The 14,723-nt window shown below is 38.2% G+C and overlaps 1 long non-coding RNA gene across 3 annotated transcripts in view; it reads right to left on the bottom strand.

Annotated features, from left to right (window-relative positions):
* Positions 1–13,434, bottom strand: part of LOC110341461 — a 60,362-nt gene extending 46,928 nt beyond the window's left edge. For all 3 annotated transcript variants that reach the window (XR_005869549.1, XR_005869550.1, XR_002383414.2), the window contains exons 1-2: positions 13,312–13,434; positions 3,432–3,478 (exon numbers count right to left, since the gene is read on the bottom strand). This is a non-coding gene — a long non-coding RNA (uncharacterized LOC110341461). The remainder of the gene's footprint in view (positions 1–3,431; positions 3,479–13,311) is intronic.
* Between the last annotated feature and the right edge of the window lie 1,289 nt (positions 13,435–14,723).

The raw sequence follows: 14,723 nt of genomic DNA, 5'->3' as shown, positions 1-14,723 counted from the left end.
TAAGGTGTCTACTGTCTGCAAAGTTCTTCAACGAATGCCAGCTCTATGAAGAAAGAAAACTTCAACACAGTCGAGCCCTGCCAACCATGCTTGAGGGATGCTATTTTGATTATTTCTCTGCTTTTTAAGTAGAATTCAAAGGATTTTTCAAAGAACCCTATTTTGCAGCTTTTATCCTCTAATGCAAACACCCAAACAAGGAGCCAAGACAGCCAGCCACCAAGTCTGGAAACCCAAATTCAAATGCACACAAGGAAGGAGTTTGTCAGAAAGAGGAGGAAGGAACTAGGGAAATCCTCAGAAAAGTAAGCTGGGCAGCCCAGAGAGTTACAACTCTCATTTTGTAGGAGAATGCCCTGCTGGAACTGCTTTGTGAGATCTGCCATTCACTGGAGGACGCCTAGACAAGAACCAGGAAGTGCCCTGGTCATAAAGCCACATTCCCAGTTGCAGACACAGAACAATATAATAAAAACATGGTGACATACATAATAAAGTAATATAATTACTTGCCTTTTACAGACTGGCAAGATGGCTTAGGGGATGCAGTGCTTGCCTTTCAAGATATGAAGACCTAAGTTGGAGTCATAGAACCCATAGAAAACATCAGATACAATACATGAGGGCAGTTATGTACTGGTCTTAAATCTGCTCACCTATACATGTATACACACACACACACACACACACACACACACACACACACTCATTCACATGCCCAATACACCTTTTACTAATTATTTGGAAAATTCAAATTAAAGTTTAATTAATAAAATAAATTAAAGAAAAATTAAAACCAAATATAAAATTAATGATTTTTTTCAGCTGCCCAACTGTATGTTAGCTGGGAATCTTTCCTTTACATAAACACATTTTGCAAAGTTTGACTGTAATAGTTGTCCTCTTGTTTTTTCTTTTATTCTTTGATATCTGCTGCAGTTTGGAGTTAAAATTGTTACAGGGAGCCCCCCTCCCAGAGACGAGCATTCAGATACAGTTTATAGCTAATTGAAAGTCTTTATTCCAGCTGGCTGTGTGACTGCTCTCAGGTATAGGTGGTATTCGTAGCCCTAAGTAAACAGAGCACTGGGTTTTTGAAGGCAAAACCCACATCCGAGCATATCACTTGGGCAACTGCAGTGAGGCTTCACAGGAGCAAGCAGCCTTACCGAAGCTAAAATAAGTTAGCTAAGGCATCAAGCTGGGTAGTTTTCCATGGGATCAAATTCTAGTTAAACCTGAAATGGCCTCAGCAAGAATTCAAGATCAAGGAACCGCTCTCTGCATTCTCTTGCCCTGTCACAAAATGTCCCCAAAGGCTTGCGCACAAAGGGCTTTTTCCACAGTGACATATCGGAAAGGTGGTAGAAACTTCAAGATTTGAGACCTAGCAGGAGGTTTTAGGTCCTTAAGGATAACTTGAAGGTAGACCACGGGGTCTGATTTCTGTAACCGGTTCTTTCTTTTGGGCCGCCAGCCAGCTCCCAAATCATGACACGGAGACTTACTGGTTATGGATGCTCGGCCTTGTCTTAGACTCATTTCTTGCAAGCTCTTATAACTTAACCTGTTTCTCTCCATCTACGTTTTGCCTACGGGCTTTTCACCTTGTTTCCTTCTGTGTATCTAACTCTCACTGCTTCTTGTGTCTGGCTGGCTGGTGGCTGGATGTGTCCCTCTGTTTCTCCCTCATTCTCTTCTTTCTTCTTCCCTCTTGAGCCTAGACTTCTGCTCCTACTTATTCTCTCTTCCTGCCAGCCCCACCTAACCTTTTTCTACCTAGTTATTGGTTTTTCAGATTTTTATTAGACCAATCAGATACCTTAGGCAGGCAAGGTGAAGCAGCAACACATCTTTTCATAATGAAACAAATGCAGCCCAATCAAACATAACACACCTTTACAACCTGACCAAAGGCAGCAGAAATAAATGTAACACACCTTCACACAGTTAAAGCAATATTATTCAGAATAAACAAATGTAACACATTTTGCCTAGTCAAAATAATATTTTGCAATAGATTCCTCCTTTTTCCTGTCTCTTTCACACCTATCCAAGAGGTGAATGAGGCTCTGTGCCCTGCCCTCCTTCTGTTATCACTGGGACAGTCACAGACCCAAGCCATCAGACCAACAACCTGGAAACACTAAACTATGAACTAAAATGACCTCACTTTTTAAAGTTGTTTTATCGCAATGATTAATTACAAATGATGAAAAACTGACATTACCATATTGCTAACCTTATTTCTGCTATCAATCTTGTATTAGTATTTTAATGATATTTTAAAAGCTATAACTCACTTGACTATCAGGATATGATGTACCAATTTTCTCAAAATACAAAGATTATTCCAGTTTTCCTAATATAATCTAATATATAAATCAGTAATTCCTTTAGCTCACATTACTTCTTTGAATTTTCTCATGCTACTAGGAAATGATTTATACAAATAAGAAACAGCAAATTAAATTAAATGAAATGTTGGAATTATGCTTCTTTTTTTTACTTTTAGAGACAGGATTTCTCTAAGTAGCTTTGAAGCCTGTCCTAGAGGTTGCTCTGTAGACAAGGCTGGCCTTGAACTCAAAGGGATCAGCCTGCCTCTGCCTCCCAAGTGCTGGGATCAAAGGTAAGGGCCACTGCCACCTGACTGAATTATGATTGTTATCATGGCTTTTGTTACAGGTGTTGATATTATATGCTACTTACTTTTCAAATACATTTATTTTACATTGTGATTAAATTAATACCTTATAATACTGATCTACTACTTACCACATTAAATGAGAATTTTTTTCTCTTCTGTGCTATTTAGGTCTTATTACACTATGAGAAAATAATTAATTTTATTTATTTGGCAATTTTAAGTTTTCTAAACCTTAGTATGTTAGTAAGTCTGCTGAGACTCTAGGTGTGAAAGCAATAACAAATAAAATAATGCACTTTTCTGAGTGTCAAAACATAAAATTAAAAATCAAACCAAAAAGTGAGAAAACATTAAATGTTTCATATTTCAATTGTATCTTTTAGATATTATGATAACAGGTCTGGCCTTCCTCCCAGCAAGACTGACTGTGCGTGAGTATCTCCTTCTGCCATCCCTGTTTCTCCACATTACCTCCCTAGTACCTTTGGTAAGTGTAAACTCATAAGGAGTGACACTATAAGGAGGTGGGACTTTGGTGGAGTGGGTGTGCCTTGATGGATGGAGAGTGTCACTATGAGGGGGGGACTTTGAAATCTTTTGGTTAATCTTTGCTCAGTGTCACAGTCAATGGGCTTCCTGTTGCCCGCAAGATAAAGCACTGTTAGCTACAATGCCGTGCCTGCCTGCATGCCACCATGCTCCCCACCATGATGATAATGACCTTAACCCCTGAAACTGTAAGCAAGCTACTTCAATTATATGTTATCTTTACAAGACTTACCATGGTCATGGTGTCTCTTCACGGCAATGGAAACCTGAAGACAGAGCCTATGGAGGAAAAAGATGAGGATCTTATAATCTCCTCTGAGTCATCTGTAGTTGTACACAAATGGCATCTTCTTCTGCTGTAGATCCTACAGGTCACCTGTGCCAAGGCTTCCTGGTCAAACCACCCTAAGTTCAATTCAGTACCAATTTTTTTCATTGAAATAACTGTGTTTTGTTTAATTCATCACTCTGAGCTCTTTCCCTAGCCTGCAGTTAGAAACTACCCTTAACTCATTGTGGATGATATTCTTTCTGAGGGATTATTTCCTCCCAAAGTGAAAAACTGTCTTTCTTCTAGAAAAATTGAATTATTTGGTAATTTTAAATGGTTATCTCACTAATTTCTAATTGTAAAGGTTCACTCTGGTCAAGAGAATTCTAAGCAATGAAAATATCCTATATGGGCTTTACATGTTCATTTTATAACAGGCAACACATTAACAATTTTAAAAGGACATTTTCATGTTTTCCTAGGCAAGACTGAAATTTGGGTAAATTTTACCTTAAAATTATGTTCCGTTTCCACAAAAAACAGGTAGCTTTTTTAAATATAGCAACACAAACTTGTGATAATGAACCACATTACAAGAGTCTAATCAAGAAGGATTAAAATTTACTGAACTCTAACTAGTACACAACCCAACTGTACTAGTTACTTCTCTGTTGCTGTGATAACACACCTTGAGCAAAAGCAAATGAAGCAAGAAGGATTTGTTTGAGTTTACAGCTCCAGAGGTATGAAAGGCAGAGGTTGTCAGGCAGAGAAGTCTGCAGCAACATGCAGATGTGGCAGCAGGCACAGGACAATGAGAGGTAAGGTCTTCATCTGAGAACACCAAGCACAGAGAGCTTGCCAGCAGTGACATACTTCATAAGGACTGCAACCCTAACCCTAACCTCACCAAATACCACCACCTGCCAGGGGCCAGGCATTCAAATACCTTTGCCAACGCTGGGCATTTCTTACTTGAAGCACCATGCTGACCTGAAATTCAACCAGCTTGAAGTGATTCTTTGGGTGGGAAGAGTTTTCCATTTAGCATCTAAGCACATAAGATATGCTTATGCTTCTCTTCTGTCTGCTCCAGTTGTCTTTTTTTAAACAGAATTCCTGCCTGAAATTAGATATTTTGCTTCACACTAGAATTTTACACTCACATTCCCTGGTACTTGGAATGCTTGGAATATTCCACAAGCAAAAGAATAAGCAATTCTAAATAAATAATTCACTGTGTTGCCTTCAAGGATCCAAGACCTTAATTATCTGTTTGTATGTTTGCTTGTTTGCTTGCTTCTCTGTCTGTGCTTTGGAGGCGAGCCCAATACAAACATGGGTTAACATAAACCCCTCAATTTTTTGTAAAAGGAGCTTTCTTCCTTGGATCTGAGTAACAACATATCTGGCCTCCAAAATAAACCACTCAACTGCCTCAGATATTTGGGAATGAATGCTTATCCACTAATTGGCTTCAGCTGGTTTTATTTTTCTCTCTCTCTTCATTATTTGAGCTGAGAAAGCAGCTGTTTGGCAAATGGTTGAGCCCTAAGTCACATGGCTAGTGATTTATGCACGTCAGTGTGCTAATGGATGCCTTGTAGAGCATGGTTTTGTTTATTTGATTGTTAAAGGCCAGAGTTAATGAATCATGACTTTGTTTAAACGCACAGTGAGCCCAGTCTTATGGTGGAGTCCTTCCTTAGGAAGGTTCTTCTTCATATTTGTTTCTAATCTATTATAACATGCTTGGTTTAGCATCCGGGGTGTTATGAGAAAGTAGTGAGAATCACAGATAAAGACCTATGTTTTTATGAAGTTTGATGTGTTTACATGCAAGCAGAAAGAAATGTAGAAGAGAATGTATCTTGAATTCTTTTATCCAAGCACACTTGCAGTACTTTTCATGGGTCCATTTACATAAATAATACAGGATTTCTATCATGATGGCTTCTTGGGATACTAATGGACTTGTTCCAGGTAGTAATTATTAAAGTTATATAAAGTAGTTCGCTAACAGACTGGTCAGGTCATTACAAATGCCTTTCTTCCTCTGTAATTAAAGTAAATTCTGTCTTGTTACTGATGTCTGGGGTCTGGGCCAGGTGTTTTCTTGTCCTAGGACAATTACTGAAGAATGAAATAAAGGTGCATTATTCAAAACAGCAATATTACATAGTAGAAGGGCATGCACTGTCAAGATGGAAAGGGATATACATGAGTGAAGGGACTTCATTATTGTATTTGAGCAAGTCCTCATCACTGCTTAGGGCTTCCTTTTACAATGTTCAAAGGAGGAAATGTGGCTACTGGGAGCATGATGTAAGTTGTTCTCTTAGTGGACAGAATTAGGTTATAACACCATTTCTCTATGGAGCATGCCCCTGCTCATAATCCATCTGATTTTCATCATATGCATGCCTAATAATGCATAGGCGTAAGTTTGTAAATGGAGGTTCTTCCTAGAAAGTCCAGGTATAGGACAGTTTACCTTATGGAGCATGCACTCAAAACCAGTGTAGGCCGGATCAGCCTGGTCCTGGCATTTTTGAATACATTTGAAAAGACTTTTTGTTGGTCCTTAGTGGGTAGAGAAACTGGGGGTCTTGGTTGTCAGGTGTGGTGTTTGGCAGATATTTTATTTATTGAGCTATACATTCTTCCCCACATCCCTTCCCTCCTCCCCTTCCCCTTCCAACCTATCACCTGCTCCCCATGCTCCCAGTTTACTCAGGAGATCTTGTCCATTTCCCCTTCCTAGATGAATTCATGTATGTCTCTCTTAAGGTCTTCTCTGTTACCTAGGTTCTCTGGGTTTGTGGCCTGGAGCCTGATTGTTCTTTACTTTATAGATATTATCCACCTATGAGGGAGTACATTTTACATTTGTCTTTCTGAGTCTGGGTTACCTCACTCAGGAATGCTTTTTCTAATTCTGTCCATTTGCCTGAAAATTTAAAGATGTCACTGTTTTTTATTGTTGAGTAATTCTCCATTGTGTAAATGTACCACATTTTCCTTATTCATTCTTTGGCTGAGGGGCATCAAGGTTGTTTCCAGATTGTTTCCATAGTGTGCACAGGTAAAGTCTCAGGTTGCCAAGTACATTGTTAGAAGATCTATGTGAAGAGTATGCTCAAGTAAGGGCCCTAGGATGCTAAACTAGCCCCATATGCTTGTCTGGTTCAATCTAATTAAGAACAAGATTAAGAACATGTTTCACTGCATTCCAGCAGCCATAATCACATTCAAGTAAACATAAAGGGAAAACAATGACTGAAAAAACAATATGTAAGATGAGCAACTTTACCTTCAGAGTCTGTGATATTTAAGTGCGGCTCATCTTAAAGCAGAGAAGAGATTAATGGCACCTCTTAAAGATTCTTCTCATTATGTGTCATTTCATTCTTCTTGAGCAACTCTTCTTGTCTTTAATCTTTTATGGTAGAAAATTATTTACCCAACATAACTCAGTCAAATTTTAACTAATTTAACCTCTACTGAATTATGACTTGGTGCTATCAATAACACTAGAACTCTAACAACCAGTTAGTTTAAAGGTAAAAATCAAACCCTCAGGGGAAGTAAGTACATTGTGACTGCATGGTAGTAATGTCTCTATCCACTCTGGGTACTGATGCTCCACATTACTGTTTCATTTCTGTAAAGAAATATGTAGATGGAATCCCAGTTGCCTATTCTTTGTTAAATAACTTTTGCAAAAGTCATATAACAATACTATTTCCCAGAACAATGCATGCAGTTTCCCTCCCTTTTCTTCTAGAAAGAGCTTAAGGTGTGTATTTGCCTAGAAACCATTTTTTAGTTGATTTATGCTCTTAGTATGAAATTTGTAAAATCCCATTTTATTCTTCTGCGTGTAGACATCTAGGTTTGTAACATCACTTCTTGAAGGGACTGACATTTCTCTATTGTGTGTGACCACAAATGTACAGGTTTGTTGCTGACATCTCTAACCTAAAAGTGCATGTATTAATGTCAATATGATACTATTTTTGATACAATTGGTAAACACATTGATAATGAAGTAGTTCTCAAATTTAAAAAAATCTTGTTGATTTGTATGAATACCCATAAGCCTCCCTGTCACCTCTGCTCTTGTCATTTCCCACTTCCATGCTTGGAGTGAATCTGCATGGTTTAGTAGTACGAGTAAAATCCAAGAACCCTGGGGACTGGGAATTCATGGAAAGTGTTGATAAACATAAAAAGAAGACTTGGAAGCCATCAAAGAATCATGAGAAGGGAACCTAATTATTTTACCTGATACACTGAAGGCAAAAGTGAGCCCTGGGAATACTAAAATTGTGACACTGTTACATAAGAAATACTAAGATGTTTGTAAAATTTTTGAAGACTAGAGAGATTTTCTCTGATTGATGGCATGTGTGTCAACATGCATTTTAAAATCACATATGGTAAGTCCTATGTGGTATAGGGCATAGTGTAGAATGTATATTTCCATGTATCTTTATGGACTATTTTCTTTATCTCAACCGGCCTAAAATGGAGAGTGTTCTCAGGCCAGAAAAGGCATAAGCACAATAAAATGGTTTCCAACTTACTTTGGAAAGTTTACTTAAATATTCAAGGCTTCCGTATATGAGCGCGGTATTTACATCACTTCCCCCTTCTTCTGTCCTGCCAACTCCAGGTGTGCTCTGCCCCCTGCTGCTACCACTAAAATTCATGCACTTTAATCTTTAATTATTACAGTTACATAAAGCATTTTTAACTAAAGCACATTGTAGTGCCTTCTATTCCTTTCTAGCCATTTGATTCTCCTCTTTTATCTATCCATTCAGAATGAAATTCCATCTGTGCCACAAGACTGAAGGTAGAAGAATGCAGACAGACATAAGTATAGTAGGTATGGAGGTGGCTAATGGAAAGATCAGCCTGGAGCTGGGGAGATGGTACAGTTGGTAAAATGCCTGCTGTACACGCCAGTTCTTCTGAATCCAGATGCCCAGCACCCAAGTAAAAGCAGGGCATAGTGGCACACACCTGTAGCCCAAGCCTTGGCAATGTGGGGGGAGGAGACAAAGAGAGGACGCAGGGGCATTCATGTAGCTCATTGTCTGACCAGACTAGCTGAATCAGTGAGATTAAAGTTCAGTAAGAGAATCTGTTGCAAAAGACAGAGAATGATAGACAACACCTGAAGTTATCTTCAGGTCTACACACACACACACACACACACACACACACACACACACAAATAAAGATAGATCGATATTGTTGGATGAATGATAAAGATAGATAGATAGATAGATAGATAGATAGATAGATAGATAGATAGTTGAGCAAATTCCCTTTGTAAGGAAGAGAAACCAATCACTACATGATGCTATGCAGGGTTTCTGTATTAAGGATATTGCCCTCTACTAAAATTCATGTTATTCCCAGAACCTGACTGAGAACATGAAATTATCTGGGAGATGTAAATGACTAAGTAATAAAGGATAGAAGAGTCAGCTCTGAACACATACAACTAATGTCCTTATAAACAGAAGAGCCACAAAGATGACCATTAAAAGTAGGAGGATGCCATGTGAGAAGCAGCCATTGGAGTAAGGAATCTGCAACCCAAAGAATGCATGAGCTTGCAGCCAGTCATCAGAGGCCAAAGAGGCAAAGGAGATGCCTGTTCTCAAAACATTCTGAAATAGTACGGCCCTCCAGACATCTCTGTTCCTGAATTCTAGACACCAGAATGTGGGAGAGTCTTTTTTGTTGTTACTCATATTGTAGCAAAGGTACAACAGCCAAAGGAAGCTAGTTTGTTGAGAAAGGCAGAGGATACAGATTTTCATCTAAAGCGTTTAGAGAAATGGGCAGCTCTGGTTCATCAGAAAAGACAAAAATATGAGGAGGGAATGACAAATTCCTCACAGCCACAGCTCCCATGTACACCAGATTCCTAAAGTAGGGGCACATAATCAAAGGGAATGAAACCTTACAGAGAGGAAATTAATGTGGAATGAAGGCAGAAATAACTTTCTTAAAATAAGTATCTCATAATCATAAGAAAATAGGATGTCTCTAGTATATAACTATGACAGTCAATGTAATTAATTTTTAACCTGGTTGATCAGCAAGATTTACCCATAATTAATAAGAGCTTAAGGAGACAGGTATTCTGAACTGTCACTCAAATATATCCCACAGCTGACGTTGAACCTCAAAAGCAGCTTCTTATTCATAAAACCAGTTATAAAAATCAAGTTAAGTGTTAAGAAATTTCTAAAGCAAATCGATTTTAACTGGCAACCACAGGAGTGATTGATATACTTGTGTTTTAGTCAGGATACAGACAAGTTCAACTGTTTCAGTCAATGACTGAATCTATATCCCCTGAATTTCACACTAATCATGAATAATACCATGTTTCAACAACAGTTAAGGTCATTTTCACAATCATTACCCTGAACTGAATAATAATACTAAAAATGTGAGCATTTTTAATTGTCAAGCTTACCGTTTTAACAATCATTTCAAGTCAAAGTTGTTTTCTCTATATAATTCCCAATTTGACATAAGCAGCTAAATTAGAACAATTATACTTAAGATTTCTGCTACCATGGCCCAAACAATGTTTCACTGACTTTTTGTTTAGAAAAACACATGTGAATGTGTCAGTGTCACCTTTCAAATGGTATGTATAAAACAGTTGCAAATATTGACTTTCAGGGTGTGTTTGAATTTTTGCTCACCCATTGCCTCTCCTGCACTGCCTTCAATTTTGTGGCATTATTCTATGGTTCTATGAATTAGATAGTAAGTATTTCATTAAGATGTACCAGTCCGTAAAGTATTGTGGACTTAGGTTGCAGAACTTAGGTTGCAATTCTACTGTTCAGTTCTAAGAGTCTTTATATGTACTGAATATCATTTATCAGCTTTTGAAATTGTTCTCCAAATGTATGGTTTGTGTTTTAATTTTCTTGATCTCTGTTTCACAGTACAAAAAAATTTCTTTGTGTTATTTCTGAAATGGTTGATAGATTTTTGTGATGGATAATATTCATTGTCAACTTGACACTATCTAGAATCAGCCAGAAGGCAAGTCTTTGGACATGCATGTCAGCAATTTTATTTTTCAAGTTCATTTGATTTGAGGTAGGAATACCCACCCTAAAAGAGAGCAGCGCCATTTCCTAGATTTGGATCCTGGACTATTTTCAAAGGAGGAGGGTAGTTGAGCATCAACAACAGTGTCTCTCTGTTTCCTGACTGCCGATACAGTGTAATCACATCCAGCTGCCAGGACTTCCAGACCATAATTCATGGCAACTTGAACTATTAACCAAACAAACCCTTTTTTCCCTTAACCTGCCTTGTCAGGGCATTTTGTCACACTCATTCTCTCTCTCTCTCTCTCTCTCTCTCTCTCTCTCTCTCTCTCTCTCTCTCTCTCTCTCTCTCTCTCATACACACACACACACTACTAAGAAGAATTTCTCATGCTATTTTTAAAGCATAAAAATTTTGTGTTTATAATTAGATTTATATTCATTTTGAATTTATTTTTTGTGAGGAGTAGTTGGTCTGTGAATGGATTCCCTTTATAAAAGTTTTTCAAGTGAATGTACAATTCTCAGTTAAAGAAGAATTTCTATTATTGTTTGTGACACTATTCATCTCCCATTACACTCTGGTATCCATTTCCTTTCCTATGAACCACTTCTTCCTTACCTACCTCTCGATGTCTACCATTAGTGAAATGCCTCCTTCCTCCAGAAACCCATAACAGTCACTACTAATAAAGCACTGCCTCCAGGTAGCTCCCCACTGATATAGAAAGTGAGTTTACATCAGGAATGTAAAACTAATGATCACACATGTGAGCCATAGAATCCTCTTATGAGTATTGTTCTGAATGCTTACATTTTTGTTTGTTTGTTTGTTTGTCTGTTTGTTTGTTTTGCCCAGGGTTACTATCTGTCTTAGTTATTTGTTAGTCTTTTTTTTCACCAGTATCATACTATCTTGACTACTGATATTTATAGTAATTCTTAAACTCAGGTCACCAGTTTTCCAATTTTATTCTTCTTTAATCATATATTGACTATTATAGATCGTTTGCCTCCTCAGATAAATTCTGAATTGGTTCACCAACATCCACAAAAATACTGTTCTGATATTCTTATTGTGATATCATTGAATCTATAGATCCACTTGAAAGAATTGGCATACAGATATTATTGAATCTTCATATCCATGAACATGGAAAAATCTCTCCATTTATTCATCTTCTTAGACTTGTAGCTTAAATTTTGTAGTTTTCCTCATAGATATCTTGGGTCAATTTTGCATTCAATTCTGGATACTAATACAATAGTATTGTTTTTTAAATTCCAAATGTGTCTATTCTTACCTGACATATAGGAAGATGATAATATTATATTATCATCATATGCTGTAACCTTGCTATAGTTGCCAAATCTTGACAACATGGCCATTATTAAATGACTCAAAATTCCTAGGAAAAAGAATAACCACATAGTATGCTGGCATGAGATTTTAAAGCCCGATCAACCATCCTTAAAGAAAATACTAAACTTGTCCTAAGGCTAGGCAGGTCTTTCTTAGAGCATGTAGTATAAGATAAATTGGGGAGAGAACATTGGTTACTCAAACCAGTGACCTTGCAGCCATCAGTTACAGCAGACAAGCTTGACAGCCATGATGCTGGCCCAGTGTCTGTTGGAATGAAGGAGCCAGCTTCAGCAGCAGTCACCATAGGCTAGACTGGGGCCTGAGTCAAGCTAAGCAGAGTAAGTTGCCCATGCTGAGATCACCAGCATTGGACAAAGCACAAACTCAACTTTCAGGAGTCTTCATTCCTTCTACAATAGACTTAATGGTGATTTATTGCCTTTGAGTCATCCAAGCTTCTTTAAGTAGCTTCTTACACATGTTCTGTAAACTATTCTCAATAAACTTAATGATTCTCCAAGTTGTTCTTTGGAGGGATCAACACTTTGGTTTGTCAATATCCCTATTGAGATAGAAAAGGCATTTTCACATCTTTCCAGGGAAAGTCACGCTACTAAAGATAATGACTGAATATTGTCCAAATAAAATTAGTAAGAGTGATATGCTAAATGGTCTCTCTTCAGAAACCTCATAAGCCACTTCTTAACAACAACAACAAAATGGTGCCAACAACTGTAAAAGACTAATTCAGGCAAGAATTTCTGAACCAGGAAGTACAAAAGGAAAAGAATGAAAAATATGATTGGTGTGTAGCACCCTAAAGAGCCAGTACTCATTACCTATCCAAGGAGAAAATGGAAGTGAGGCCAATGTCCCCCTACAGTATAGGACACATGCATGAAATCTTGGCCCCTATTCTTGTCACACACTAAATACTCTAAGACAAAGTCTGCACATCTTGTCCTGCCTTTGAAAGGAACAACTTAACTAATACAAATTTCATTTTCCTCGAATTTGAGCTCTAATTATTTTAACATCCTCAGTTCCTATGTCCAGGTGTTCATCAACCTAGTTCTTTGAGGGTGGCAACACTTCAGGATCTATCTTGTAGGCTAACACTAACTCCTACAAAGAGCTAAAGTTATGTGAAGTTTCAATCTGACTTGCCCTAGCCCAGCACCTCTCCACTTCTGGGATCTCAGCGAACTTTGCTAGCCCTCCAGTTCCTGCTCTGTTTGCTTTTGACAACACCAAAACATCCTTTAACAATGGCCCAAGTTTCCTTTTCTTGTTCCATTCTCTTTCTCTACAGGTCACGTCTCTAGCAGCTTCTATAGTATCTATTAGTCGTTTGTATTCAGCATCTCTTACTTACCATTCCTTTTGGTGAATTTCTTCAGCTTTATTTGACTTGCTCTTCTGTGTCTTGTTTTTCATTAATTCATCAGACGTTCACAATGGGAATGGAAATGAAAAATAAGTAATGCATCTTTTTTCCTAAACTATTTTGCAATCTAATAAACACATAAGCAGAAGTTACTATGTAATGTCTTCAGTTGAGTAGAAGCAGATGCAAGGCTTCCAGTTGTAGTCAGATAAAGAAAAAGTCCCTAAACCCAACACCATGATGAGAAAGACAAATACTGCCTAAGATGCTTGAGTAAAACTTTATAGAGGAAGCACAAAGTAAATTGGGTTTTGAGGACTGCATAAGAGTTAAAAATAAACCAGAGACACGTATTTGAAAGGAATGGTCCTTTAGGGAAAGAAGATGGGATACTGGAAGTTACAGAAGGAGCTGAATATGAGCTTGATGCTGATTTGACTAGACCCTCATACTTATAGTCTTCTACTGAGTGATTACCAGAGATCCAGCAGGATAATGGCACCAGTAACTACCTCCATTTTGCCCAGTGGAGTAGTCAAAGTGATTCTGCTAGACACCTTGGAGTTGGGTAGGCCACATGGACCCCTATTGCATACTCTCCATCTTCTCCTGGAATTTCTCAAGGTACATTTTATCCTCAAATACAAGCTGCAATAAAATGTGTTAACACACTTACCTTTTGCAAAGATTAAATGGATTATCGTAATTGCCAGGCATTAAGGAGATTTTTTAAGCTTGTGTTTTGAGATGCTCACAGCAGCCCTTGAGGGCAGCTTACAAAATGAATTAGAGGAAGTCACTTGGAAACATCCTTAACTGCTTTCAGAAACAAGAGAGCTGAACTCCTCTTTTGCAGCCAATTCCCCTCTTTTGCAGCCACATACACACACCCAAATGAAGGTTTACTAACACTCCTGCTTCTGAGAACACTATCTGCTGTGAATGGTGCCAAGAGCTGAAAGCTTCAAGCCAGCCCCCACACTGTGAGAACACAGCTCTCTCCCAGGGTCCTCCCAGATGCTCATTAAAATACATTGAGTGACCCCACAAGGATGTGTTGTTTGGGCCAAGATCATAGCTTTTGCAGAGAAAAGAATTTCAACTTGGTGTGGGAAGACAGACAAAGTGGAACACCATGGCAACAAGGTCAGATGGGTGGAATCTGACTGGTGTCATTTGGGGCATTAGTGTTGAACTTGCTTCTGCCCTAAGTTGCTGCAGCTAGTCCCCACACTTGCCAACATTAATTCTTTAGGTCTGTACATTAGCCAGAGCAGCACCATTTTGCAAAACTCCTCTGTTTCATCTGAACTATGAGAATTCTGGTTGAATGCAGTAATCTTGTTTCTTAAAGTTTTAAGTTTCTCAAGCTTTTTAACTTCCTTGACCCATCAACCCCC

The sequence above is a fragment of the Mesocricetus auratus genome, unplaced genomic scaffold, assembly GCF_017639785.1.
Source record: "Mesocricetus auratus isolate SY011 unplaced genomic scaffold, BCM_Maur_2.0 Super-Scaffold_100018, whole genome shotgun sequence".
Taxonomy (NCBI): Eukaryota; Metazoa; Chordata; class Mammalia; order Rodentia; family Cricetidae; genus Mesocricetus; species Mesocricetus auratus.
The sequence above is the reverse complement of the archived record's forward strand: the minus strand, read 5'-3'. Positions and strand labels throughout refer to the sequence as shown.